Source organism: Gordionus sp. m RMFG-2023, chromosome 5 (genome assembly GCF_954871325.1).
Source record: "Gordionus sp. m RMFG-2023 chromosome 5, tfGorSpeb1-WG-v2, whole genome shotgun sequence".
Taxonomy (NCBI): domain Eukaryota; kingdom Metazoa; phylum Nematomorpha; class Gordioida; order Chordodea; family Parachordodidae; genus Gordionus; species Gordionus sp. m RMFG-2023.
In genome coordinates, this window is record NC_088779.1 from 2,848,160 (window position 1) to 2,863,074 (window position 14,915).

Below are 14,915 nucleotides of genomic sequence, written 5' to 3' on the forward strand. Positions count from 1 at the left end.
TATATAAATAGTAAATTTTACCTATAATTTCACCCGAGATATTCACTATGGAGATAGGGATAGCAAAGTTTGAAAGGTATTCAGCAACAGTTTAGGATTCAATAAACGTTCCATAATCTAGGTTAAAAATATTTCCATAAGTAATATAAAAATCATAATTTTTAGTTTAAAAGATTATTAAATTTTATATTCTTTCTTTCAGATTATTTTTTAAGATATATGCAAACATTTTTGGGATAGAGGGAGATGTGGCAAAGGTTTTTATTAGCTCAAAGAATTTTCTTTTGCCCCCCTCCCCATGCCTAATAGTTATAATATATTTTTTTTAGATATATATTTTTTAAACGCTTTGAATATTTGATTTAAAAATGAAATTGAAAATATGGTTATTATTTTCAAAAATGATCTTATTTTTCTTTCATATAATTGTTTATAGTGATATACTCAATATATTTTTAGAGAGGCGCCTGGGATGTGTATAGAGGAAAATTATTTAGATTAAAATGGTATCTATTAGAACAAGAAATTTCTGAAGGTGAGAGAATCTCCCCCCCCCCATCCCAGCCCCCTTTTGATAGCTACCTGAATATTTTTTTGACATTTATTATGTATTTTATATAGATTTGATATTATTTTTAAAAAATTAATAAGACTACAAGAATTTTTATTAAATGAGTGTTATTTTAATTATTAAATTCATACTATAAATTATATTTTCACTATGTTAACAATTGCAATCTAATTCTGTGTTAAAAAAGGTATATCAATATCACTATAATATTTTATATTATTTATAAGTATAGTATTATTTTAGAATTATATATTCTATTTACATATTAAAAATTTATTAGTTTTTGAAATTCGATATTAAATATGACATAGTAATAATAATGCCTAAATAGCAATCAAAATCAAGCATTAGCAGCTGAAACCTAATTGTTTTATTATTTAAATTATTTTATAACCCTAATTAAATAAATATAATCATTGATTGATTGAAAATATTAATTTAATAATGTGTTTGTGTTAGCCAAATTCAAGATCACTAATAAACTACATTACTCATTTTTAAATGAAATTTACTATACCCTTAACTAAGAGAATTTCTAAATTCCAAACCAATATACGTAACTAATTTGTTAAAACTCTAATAATTTTAATTAAAACATCCTTCACTCATTTATTTTATATTAGATAATGAAGAAAGAAGAGATTGATTTAAATAATGCAAATAAATATTGATAATATTTTAGCCAAAAGAATAATAAGAATGAAAGAGTTGGATTTTAACAAAGTTTATTGAGTTAAAACATATTTTACTTACTCATTTATTTTATGTAGATAATGAAGAAAAAAAAGCTAGGGATTTTGATATGACGATGGGAATAGAAGATGAGGCGATGAAAGAGTTGGAGTTGAACAGAGTACATTTAAAATACAGTTTTTAAAAACATTGAAAGCAAAAATGTTAAGAGAAAGAAAATAGGTAAATTAATTTATATACAAGATATTGTATTTGTAAAAAAATAGAAGCTATATGTGAGGCTCTCCAAAGTTATCTCTTATGGTATAAAATTTTTTAATGTAATTAAATATAAGCATACTTTCTGATGAGGATGGTAAGCCTCGCTAGCAATAATTTGTATAAAGGTAATTTGGACAATAAAGGAAAAAAAGGAATATTTTTTTTTATCACTTTTATAATACGGCAAAATTTTTTTGTATTCGAAATCACAGATATTTAATGCTCTTTGATATTATAAATTATAATATATATATATATTCTGCAATCGCAAATACATTATACTGTTATAAATAGCTAAATATTTTGTATTAAAAAATATTATCTTTAACTTACCAAATTATTTTGTATTGTTTTGCCTATTTATATTCTAGTATTAGTATGAATGAATGCTTAATAAATGAAAAAATATGAAATTTTAATTCAAAGTTTGCAAATTTTAATATAAAAAGTTTAATATGTGGGATATTTTCACATATCAATAATATAATTTATAACTCATCCATTCCGGCCATTTTTTTTTTTACAAATTATACAACAATTAATAATAAGATTCGGATACATTCTAGGAATAATGTTAGGCAGTAAAACATTACCACCCGATATTTACACACATATATAATCATTATAAAAAATATCTAATTAACGAGTACACTAATTAATAATATATAAATAATATAATAGCTTATATTCATATATATATTTACATCATATCAATATTATCTATTGTATAACAGGGATGAAGCGTGAAGTAGTGTTGTTAATTTGCTTGGTCCAAAAATTTACGACCTTTTTATGTGCTCAGGCCGACCTCGGGTTCAGACCCGTGAACCCCGGGTCTGTGCTCGGGGTTCGTGCTCAAAGCTGGTTTGGTCGATTTTTTAGACCCAAACCCGGGGTTTGGGTTTTACACAACCAACCAATTAACAACACTAAAGTTTTCAATTAGGGAAGCAATCGAAATTTTTATTTTATTCTTATTTAACAGTCAAACCATAAATAAGTAAAATTCCTCTTTGTTTTTGAGTAAAATAATCAAGTATCGAATTATAAAAGTTATTGCTAGATTATAAATATTTTAATAAGTTTTTTTCAAAATATTAAAAAAAATATTTTTAAATTTAACTTACAATTTATTTATTAAAGAGTTAGCATAATATCTATAAAATTATTTTATAAAATTCTAAAAAATTTATTTTAAAATAATTTTGTGCATCAATAGTATTGTTTATAATTAATTAGCGTCATGGCTCAGCAGGATTTATAAATTCCTTTGCATGATAAAAAATATCCTTTACAATCTTGAACTGATATCTACATATATAAATGGAAAGAAATAATATTTTTATCTTTTTTTATAATATATATATATATATATATATATTTTAGTCTTAATATTTTTATAATATATATTTATTTAAATTATATCCTCATACATATGAGATACAATTTGCAATTAAATATTTTTATTTTTAAAATTAAAAGCGTTAAATAAAAGTATATCAAAATATATCCTTAAAAGTATCTATAAAAAGATACAGATACCTTTGAAACAATATATAGATATAGATTTTTTTTATACAACTATGATAATCTTAATAAATTTTCAATATTACAATTATTAAACATCATAAAAAATATTTTATTAAAAAAAGTAAGAAAAATATAATATAAAAATTTGTTTTTTTATTTATTAAAAAAGCATTTTTTCATTTTCTTTCCCAATACTCATTTTTTTAAATTAAACTACACAATACTATCGCGTGATTTTCCTGTTATTTATTAAAAAAAATAAAATAAGCAATAATAAATTTGCCTCCCTCATGTTAATTTTTTAACTTAGTAAAAATTATAGTAAATTTTTTAAAGTAGTAAAAATAATAGTAAACATATTAAAATTAATATTAATATTTTTAACGTTATAAAAATAATATAATAAAAATTATATTAAATTTTAGCGAAGGCAGATAAGTTTTTTTTGAACATATATTGTTTATTAAAGATTTTGTACGAAAAATTTCAAGGGAAGCAATGCTTCCCGTGCTTCTATGGAAGCTTCGTCACTGATGTTTAATAATGCAATTATACATGTAATTTCTATATTGCTGTAAAAAGTATTATATATTTTTAAGGCTGGCTGAACGCTCAAAGGCCCGCAAAATAGAAGGTATGGGGCATAGCACCCCCCCCCCCCCTTCCCATGATCCCTTTAAGATTGTTAAGGTTATGAAGCTTCTGTGTTTAAGTGAGAAGATTTAGCCTCTCCTTTGTTATCACATCCGACTTAGAATTTAGATAGAAACTGAAAAGGTTGGCAGAGATCAAGGCAGAACATAAATGGTGTAAACGTATATTACGTGAATTTATTGATATTTAAATTAAAAAAATATAATCATCACATATTCAAAAATAGTTTGCTATATATATTGACAATGTAATTTATCATAAATTGATCTTTTTTTAAAAAGTTAAAAATAAAAAAATTGAATATTAGTTTGTTAAGTAAATTGATTTATAAAATATAAAATTTAATATTAGTTTATAAACAAATTGATTTAAAATAAAAAAAAAGTTGTTTTTAACAAAAAGAAAGAAACAATTTTTATTACATTTGAAATATTTAAGTTACGCCATAAATGACTTAAGGATAAAAAAAAATAATTTTTTAAAGTTAATATTATTTAACATTTCACACTTTTTTTTTATTTTTTATTTGCCCTCTGTCTATAATTTAGTTGTATGTCATTCTTGCTCGTTAACCCCTTCGTTGATCTTTTGTACGTTTTATCTATTTAGTTCATAAAATCTTTTATAGTTTCGTCTTGATAAATGATAGTTATTTTGGTTGTAAAATCTTATATTGCCTTGCTCCCTCCAAATCTTTTAAAAAACGGTTTAGTATGTGATTCGACTTTGTCATCCTATTGTTAATTATTATCATAATTTGTTATTGAATAATTTTAGAATATATGTAATATTGAATAAGAATCGCCAAATAATCGAAATAGAATTAATTTAACGAATATCGAATTTTGAATAAGAATAATTGAAGTAGAATAAATTAATCAAATGTTGAATAATCGAAATAATATGAATTGATTGGTCGCGTTTTATTTTAATAAATATCGCGTTTTAAATAATAGCGTTTGATATAATAATTTTTATCGATATTAAATTTCAATTTTATTTATTTATTTTAAATAATTTTTTTTTATTAATATTAAATTTCAATTATTTTTATTATTTTTTTTTTTTAAATTTTACTCCCTTGTTTTTTAAATCAAATAATAACTCAAAATTACTGTTTTTTTTTATCTTCAATAAAAATAATGTTTTAAAGTGGTCAATGTAACTTACACATGGTTTGTCCTTAAAACATAATTTAGATTTCATTGTATTTAAAATTTTAATTTTGAAAGATTCGTCCACTTTATCATTAATTATATAAGGTAAATGTTTATTTGTATTGTCTACTCTCTTGATTTTTTTAAATAAATAAGTGTCAAGCTTTAATGATTTGGATTCTACTTTTTTAAAATTTTTGTGTATGGGAATTTCAACTATTTCAGTTTCATTAATTTTTTCAGTACTAAGATTTATATCATTATTTTTACAGTCATAATACTCTTTTAAAATTTCATCATGTGATCTTATGGGTATATTTATATTTTCATCATTTTTTATAATCACAAATGTTTTAAATTTTATTATATAATTTATTTCTTTTAGTTTATAAGGTTTTAATTCAATATCTAATTTTTTTATACTAAAAGATTTATAATTATAATTTCTTTTATAATAATGTGTTTCTTTATCCAATTTTCTATTTTTATAACAATTCTCATTACTAGATTTACTAAAATTTTTATTAGAACAATTTTCTTTTATTTCTGTAGCCGATTTATAATTACATAAACACTTTAATGTACATAATGTTTTATCATAACTCGAATTTAACTCTCTTGGAAACACTGCTTTCATGACTAAATATAATTCATCTGGTAAATTACCTATTAAGCTTAGAGTATTCTCACTATCATGAAATTTTAAATAATCATCTAACTTGTCAATGGACTTTGTTTTATTATTAGTATCCCAAATTGGTCTATTCATATGATTTTAGCTAAAACTAGATAAATTTTTTGCGATTGTTAAGATGAAACATTTTCATAAACTTATAGGACAACAAAAAAGAAATTACAATGATAAAATTTAAATTGAATTTTCTCTTATATTGTTTAATTTATGAACAAGGATTTGCAAAAAATATTCTCAATTCTTTATCCCACCGCTGCCACCATGAAAAGGTTGGCAGAGATCAAGGCAGAACATAAATGGTGTAAACGTATATTACGTGAATTTATTGATATTTAAATTAAAAAAATATAATCATCACATATTCAAAAATAGTTTGCTATATATATTGACAATGTAATTTATCATAAATTGATCTTTTTTTAAAAAGTTAAAAATAAAAAATTGAATATTAGTTTGTTAAGTAAATTGATTTATAAAATATAAAATTTAATATTAGTTTATAAACAAATTGATTTAAAATATAAAAAAAGTTGTTTTTAACAAAAAGAAAGAAACAATTTTTATTACATTTGAAATATTTAAGTTACGCCATAAATGACTTAAGGATAAAAAAAAATAATTTTTTAAAGTTAATATTATTTAACAGAAACGGATTAGAATTACAATGTTCTAATAGGTAATGATGAATGGAAAATATTTAAATATAATAATAATTAGGAGTATTAAGAAAATAATTTAAAACAAGGCTAGAAAAAATCTCGATAATAATGATATTAAAATAATATTAAAACAGTAGTTTTGTAAGGTAAACGAATTATAATTCATAATTTTTGTACAGAGATTTAAATCTAGGTCTAATTTAATTAACTTTTAAATATATCATATCATTCATGCACACAATATCACATGTTTTGGTTTATCCAATGGGATGAATTAAGTTTGTTTTTAAGTTTTCACTAGTTATATATATCATTGGTTTTCTCATTACATTTCATTCATTTTATTGTTTATTAATATCACCATATGGTAAGATTATTTTTTATAAATAGCTATATTTTTTGCTTTAAATATTTATATTATTACAATTTTCTATTACTACCAATCAATAATCAATCATCCTTGTAAGAATTGAGTTATTACAGTAAGATATCATGGAAAATGAATGAAACTGATATTTTATGCCCTTTTAAAATTAAAGGTAACCTATTTATTTTACAAAAATATGAATACTAAATAAATTGGTTGGAAAGTTGCTTCCTGTTAGAATTTTGCTTAAAAGGGTGGGTTAGGGGGATGTGGAATAAGACAAATGATGTTTTAAACAATTAATATTAATTAATTATAAATAATATCTTTTATTTTTGCTTACATATTAATATTTTCATTCTTTTACTTTTTTTTAATATGTACAAGCTGGTAACAAAATTAATAACAAGCATATAGGTGCTTGTAATATGCCCATATACTTAATAATTTGCTTAATTTAGCACTATTTTTAAAATATTCCAAATGTTGTACCAGTAATAAATGTAGTTACCTTAGACCCCTCCAAATTTTTAAATAAATATTTTAATCTATTGTTTGTTTGTACAAAAGCCAAATTTCCTAAGATTAGATTATTGAAATCAAATAACAATACATTCATCTAACTTAAAAACAAAACACATTTTAATTTTTTTAAATTTAATGAAGAAAAATTTATTTAAAGGTTAACCACTATTTAATTTAATAATCTAGTCTGGTGTTATTTTGGAATTATTTTTATTATTATAAAATCTTAAAAATAAAATTATTCAAATTTTATTAATTTTTAATTTATGAATGAAACTAAACTATAGAGAATTCTATTTTTTGCTCTAATTAGTTCTTTACATTTACTTAAAAGGATGCATACGTTTACCCCTAAATTTGATTTTTTAATAGATTATCTTCCAATTTTCCTTTTCAAAATTCTCAAGAAATGTTTGAATATCCAACTGCCCATATCTCTTTGCAATATCAAGCTTAGAGAAAGGAGCAAATATTAGGATTTCAAGAAGGAAATCTGAAGTGTAGATTTAATTAGGTTGACTAGACATTGACTAAAAATGGCCTTGCCACTTTTAAATCTGCATTAATATAATGTACTATATCTATCTTATAGTCTATTAGTAGTATATCAGAATGAAATTTAGAGATCCCATTTTTATTTATTCATCCTATTTTTTATAAAAATTATTATTTAAAATATATATATTTTTTTATTTATTAACAAAGGTATCATCAACTTAACACATTATATTAACATAGAAGTTATTGATTGATGTGTTTGACAAACCAAATATAATTGGCTCATTTTTATTTACAGTACTTTTATATTCTTATAAAACCATATATAAATTATTTTTTGAAAACCAAATATAGGAATCCTTTATTTCCGTTCTAAAATAGTTATTTAGAATTCGATTTTTAAGCTTAAACATTTTATTTTATCCTTTCAAAACTAATTGTTCATCTTTTAAACGTTGACCTATCAAATGATTATATTTGTCCCTTGTGATCCATTTACATAATATTATTATATAATGAATGAATCATTAGCATCTATTTCCCTTATAATAATAAATTTTGTTTTCTACTCTTTTTTTTCTCTTCTTTCTGCCAGAAAAATTGATAATTAAATTTGTTATTAAATATTCATATTGGTCCATGCTCCGGGCTAATTTTGTTAGGGCAAATTTTTGTTGCTTCGATTGATCCTTCCAATTTATAACCGTATAACTATATACTAGTGATCTGCATAGGGTCTAATTTTTCAAGCCCGGCCTGGCCCAAAATTTTTAAAAAATATTAGGTCCGACCCGGCCCGAGCCGAAATAATTTTTTAAAAAAATCGATCCGACCCAGGTACCGCCTGGATTCGCAGATCTATAGTTAGAATAACGATCATTTTATAGTAAAATTAACCCTTTAACAAGCGATTTTAAATTTGAACGCCGGATAAAACATGCCCCATATTTTTTTTTTAAAATGGGAAACGGTATAAAAAGTTTACTTACCATGACTCGCCAAAACCCTTAATTTCCACTAGGTTAACTTTTGTATATTGTTTACTACTGATTTATTTAGGTTAATATTATTGTTATTTACTTCTACAAATGTTATATCAAATTTTAATTATTTTTTCTAAAATAAAATGACGAATAAAAAGTGAAAGAAAAAAAAAATACGTAGTTATTTTTTATCTACGGGAAAATATGCTTTAAATTTTTTAAAATGAAAAAGATATCCTCGAGGAAAGTATATGATATTTTTTTCTTCATAATTAAATTTTTTTTACGGGCTGTGTTCGGCGATTCGTATAAGTATTTTTCATTTTGAATAAGAACTCTTTACTGTATTAACTGAGTACTGATACTAACCATATCTTTAGTTATGTTTTGAGTGCTGTCTTGAAGACTGACTTGAGCTCTTTTTGCTGTATTAACTGAGTACTGAAAATAATAATAATCATCTAGTTATGTTCTGACTGCTGTCATGAAGACTGACTTAAGCTCTTTTTGCTGTATTAACTCTGTACTGTTACAAACCATCATCATCTTTAGTTATGTTCTGAGTGCTGTCTTGAAGGCTGGCTTAAACTTTCTTTGTTGTCTTAATTGAGTACTAAAATTAACCATCATTTAGTTATGTTCTGAGTGTTGTCTTGAAGACTGACTTAAAATCTTTTTTCCTAAGTACTGATAGTATGTTCTGAGTGCTGTCTTGAAAATTTACTGAAACTCTTTTTGATATATTAACTGAGTACTAAAATTAATTATCATCATCTAGTTATGTTCTGAGTGTTGTCTTGAAGACTGACTTAAACTTTTTTGTTGTATTAACTGAGTACTGATACTAACCATCATCTTTGTTCTGAGTGATGTCTTGAAGATTGACTTAAACTCTTTTTACTGTATTAACTGAGTTCTGAAATTAACCATCACCATCTAGTTATGTTCTGAGTGCTGTCCTGAAGACTGACTTAAACTCTTTCTGCTGTATTAACGGAGTATAGTGAAATTAACCATGACTATCTAGTTATGTTCTGAATGCTGTCTTGAAGATTGACTCAGACTCTTTTTTTGCTATATTAACTGAGAAGATATTAACCGTTATCAGCATCATCATTATTAAATTAAAGTATTTTAATCGCGTAATTTATTATAGCACGAATAATACCATTATTATAAAAAATTTTATTTATCTTTCTTCAAGGCCAATTTTATGTCTTTTTTATAAATATATAGATTTCTTTCGAATATCTTACATTTCGATTTTTTAATATTTTATAAAAAAAAAATAGTGCAAGCTGAATAAATTTTTTAAGTTTATTTTACGAGGTATACGTAACAGACAAGTTTGTCCAGCTGCTTGGAAATACTAATAGGATGACACTTTGACCCCCCCCCCCCCCTCATCCATCCATATCCTTACCATGGCCACCCTTAATGCAAATATTCATTTAGGTTTTTTTAATGAGGTATACGTAACAGATAAATTTGTCCAGCTGCTTGGAAATATAAATAGGATGACACTTTAACCCCCTCCCCCTTACCCATCCATATCCCTACCATGCCACCCTTAATGCAAATATTTATTTAAGTTTTTTTAAAAAAAAAAAATTTTTTTTATTCAAAGTTCTTATATAATATTTACCGAGCACTATTACAATAGGATTGTCTTACACAATATGATATATTCTGACAACCCTAAGATGTGTCACGCAAAGTGTCAAAATATCATACTTTGATATTTTCTTACACGCTATGGTATGCTACGCAAAATGTCAAAATATCATGCTTTTTTATTTTAAGAAAGAAATTGATAATACTACACTAAGAGAACGAATCCATTCATGAATTCATGGATCTCATTTCTTTCTCCCATCTTTCATAAACCCAGAATCCAAAAAATAATAAAAAATTTATAATTGATGTTTTTTAAAAAAACAACTTCTTTTTTTTAAAAAAAACATGTATTTTTAAAAGTGTTTTTTTATTGTACATTCCTATGAATTTTATGCTTAAAAAACACGAATTCTCTAAAATAAAAATAATTTAATTCAAAAAGTAAAATTTTATTTAAAAAAAAACACTATAATTAGTTATTATGAAGCAAAAAAAATTAATAAAAGAGTATTTTGTTTTTACTGCTATACAATGGTAAACATTTGTAGCTTTTAATTTCATTTCAAATTCATCATATCTTACCTAATTACATCGTCAATGTAACCTAGTTCAAAAAAAACTTGGTGGATAGGGTTGGGCAAAATAGTTACTCTAGTCAACCGGAAAACCGGGTTATAAATGCTAACCGGGTCCGGTTACCATTATTTCTGACTTCTATTTATACATTTTGGTAATAAACTCCTCTTCAAATATAACACGTTTAGTTTTACGAATCGGATTATTTATTTTACGAGCGTGTTGGGGGGGGGGGGGGTGATGTTCAAAAACACGCGAGAACTTCGCGTAGAGGAATATTTTTCCTATAATAAATACGCACAGCATCACAAATATCTCTTATCTTTAAGAGGTTTGATGCCAAGCGTTTTCATGAACTCCTACTTTTATTTTCTTCTCTTTCTTTCTTTCTTTCTTTCTTTCTTTCTTTCTTTCTTTCTTTCTTTCTTTCTTTCTTTCTTTCTTTCTTTCTTTCTTTCTTTCTTTCTTTCTTTCTTTCTTTCTTTCTTTCTTTCTTTCTTTCTTTCTTTCTTTCTTTCTTTCTTTCTTTTTTCTTTCTTTCTTTCTTTCTTTCTTTCTTTCTTTCTTTCTTTTAACGCGCGCACCTATATATATTGCGCAGCTTTTTATGTTTTTCATATAAAATTTAATATCAATGGGAGTAGGTTAAATTTATATTCTTGAAATTATCATAATTATTCTTCACAATTATTTCCTCTAATCATTATTATTTGCTTTTTTTTTCCTCTTCACTATCTAATATTCAGGTTGTATACAATTTTTTTTTAAATAAATACGTATTATAATAATTAGAAAAGTGAAAGCCCCCCCCTTTCCACGTTGAAATATTGGGTCGCTTAATTATTGGACCAATCCACAACAAGAACCGAAAGCGTCGCGTTGCTCCCTAAGCCCAAAGGCATAACCCTGCAATAAAATAAAAGAAATCCGAATAAAATACACGGGGGTGGGGCGGGCACCTTAACTAAATTTTTATGAACTATTCAAAAAATAATAATGCAGCGCCAATTTTGCATATCATTTATGTTGACCACGCATTCATTTAAAATACGCTTCAAAACGTTTTTGAATATAAATCAGCTGATGATACACCATCTTGGTCTCCCATATTAAAGTTTTTATAAATTTTTAAAAAAAATGAATGAATGAATTCGAGCAGACATTTTCTCTGACTCCATCTGATTCTGACCGATTTTAACAAGGCTGTGAACCATCTTTCTAAAAAAAAAGGTTCGGATTTCCGTTCAGTAATCTCTGAACCAAGTTCGGTTGGGTACGGTTCGGTATCCGGAAAATTTTTAAATTTACATAAAATAGACACATTCATATTTTAAAAAAACGATTTCAAAAAAACATGTTTTTTATTATTGAAAATAAAAATAAAACAATTATGTTTTAAATAATTTAATATGTTTTTTAAAATTATTATATAAATATTTTACATGTTATTATATATATATTTTTTCAATACTGTTTCAAATTTTTTTGAACCCTGAACCTTTAAATTAAAAAAAAAATGTTCGAGGTTTTGGTTCAATAAAATATCAGTGTTCGAGTTCACAACCCTGGTTTTTAGTGTTGAGTAATATAGAAAATAATGAGTTCGTTTATGCAAGTATTATTAGTCAGAGGTGGGAATATCAGCAGGCATAGATCGATTACATATAATAACAAATCAACTTTTCCCGCCATTTTGGTAACCCATATAGTAATTATTATCATGTTAAAAACTACTATTAGATTGATAACTTGCTTCCTTATTATCTCGATAATCAGACAATTCTTTAATAAAGTTTGCTTCAGACCTAGGAATAAATTGGCCTCTCATATAAAATGTTTAATAAAGATATGGGCAACCAAAATGGCGTCCCCAGCTGTTTTCGTTGATGTACACTTTTAATGAATGCATCGTTAGTCTAGGTACTATTATATGACATTGATATAGACATACAAGAGTTGGTTTTTATATAAATTTTTAAATTTTATTTCAATATTCACATGCAGAGATTATTATTTTTTTAATGTGAGAAATTTTCTTTTTTCTTCTATCTAAATGGCATCTTCCCAATGATAAGAATTACAAATTGTAGTAACTCCATCGATTTGTAATATTTTATCTCATTTGTGAATAATTTAAAGATTACACGGCGAGATTAGGGTATGGAAATAAAAATGGACATAACGTATAATTCGATACTTTAGAAAGGTTCGTAAATGCGTCATTATATAGTTAACAGTTGTTAAAGCGTCTATATACAAAATATATGGTGTCTGTATCTGGAGATATACTTTTATAAAAAGTATCGGCATCTGATACTATTTTAGAGGTAATATTTATCTATTTTTAGGTACTTTTAAGATACATTTTGATACAATTTAATGTAACGTTTTTTATATTAAAAAAAATGTGTCGATCGATAGCTAATCAAAGGATCTATCCAATTGGAGGTCTACTTCTTAATAGAAGAGTCTAGGCCTTGGGTACCAACACAAAATATCAATATGAGTATCAAATAGAAGTTATTTCAAATATTTTTTGAAATAATAATATTCACTCCTTGTGTTCATGGGTTGGACTTACTTTAGAAGGTGGGTGAGGGGGGGGGGGGGTGGTGAAATAGGTTTAAATAAATAATAAAATAGTTGTGTTGAATTTTATCAGACTAATGATATAGACAAATTAAGCAATTAAAATATTTTTTGACTGAATTTAATAGTATTTACTCAGTCTTAATAGGTTGGACTTGGTCCGGTTGAGGGGGGGGGTAAAAATATTAAGTTTGGGGAGGGGGGGTGGGGTATCACGAATATTTTTATCAATACATATGAGAATTAAATGATAGACAATTAAAATATTTTTTGACTATGATGTTAAATATCACTTTAAGTGGTCGGGCCTTGGCGGTCAAGAATAACACGATATTATAATGGACATTAAATAGAAGGGAATTATTGACCGGTAAACCTGTTTAAAAAATATTCAGTGCGGATCTCGACTTAACATTATTCGCCTAACCTTGCTATATTATATTATATGAATATATTTTTATATTATACTTGTAAAACAAATACTTAGTCATTGTTTGTTGTTTATTATGGTAAAAAGGTTCTTTTGAATTGTAAATTTGAAAATATAATAATAATTATACATTTCTAGGAATAAATCATTCTTTCTTTAGGCTCAATTAGTTATAAAAAATTTAAATCCTTTCCATATCACACGAAATTCTCATTTGAAAGAAGTTTTAATTTTTTTTTTTATTATTTCATTATTTTATCTATCCGTAAGCAAAAAAAATATTTTAAAAGTATATATTAGAAATCTGCAATGGGCACATTTTAATCTATAAGCCCGACCACTTGTTATTTTAAACTTTTCGACCGAACCACTCAGGGTTTTTTTTTATAATATTCACCCTCTCATATATCAATAAATTTTGTTTGATCCGCCCACCCTTCCAATGTTTAAAAAATATTTGGCTAGTTTGGCTTTATATTATAAAATATTCAATATATGCAAGTTTATTCCGCTTATTTTACCCGAAAAAATAGTTAAAATTAACCTGCCAATCGCCCGTCCCCTCTTCATTGTTTAAAGAAATATTTTTTTAGCCCGTCCATCACCCACCATATGTTTGAAAATTTTTTTAAATCTAATACATTGCTTTAAGTGAAGGAAGTTTTCTAAAATTATATTTTGGGTTAAAAATTTTTGTTTATAAACCTTCACTTTATTGCGTCCAATTCTAAGAAGATCCATGACTCAAGTTTTAAAACAAATTAGTGCTTTAAACGAATTATTCGATTTGGAATACGAATAATGATTATGAAAAATTATTCGCCGAATAATTGGTCCGTTCATTATTCGTTCGATCGAATTTTTTTTATATTCGAAAGTATTCAATATTATTTTGTTTTCTTTATGGAACAATTTATTTTATTTTCATTATTTTATTAATCTTTTTCTAATTTTAAAGTAGTTCTATGAAGTATTTTAAAAATATTTGGAATCGATTAGACGACAAATCGACCATATTTTTTATAGATCTAAATACAGCTATAAAGCCATTTATACATTGATATATTAGAGTTTAGTGCTGCCTGAAGCCTGTGGGTAAAAAATATTTTTT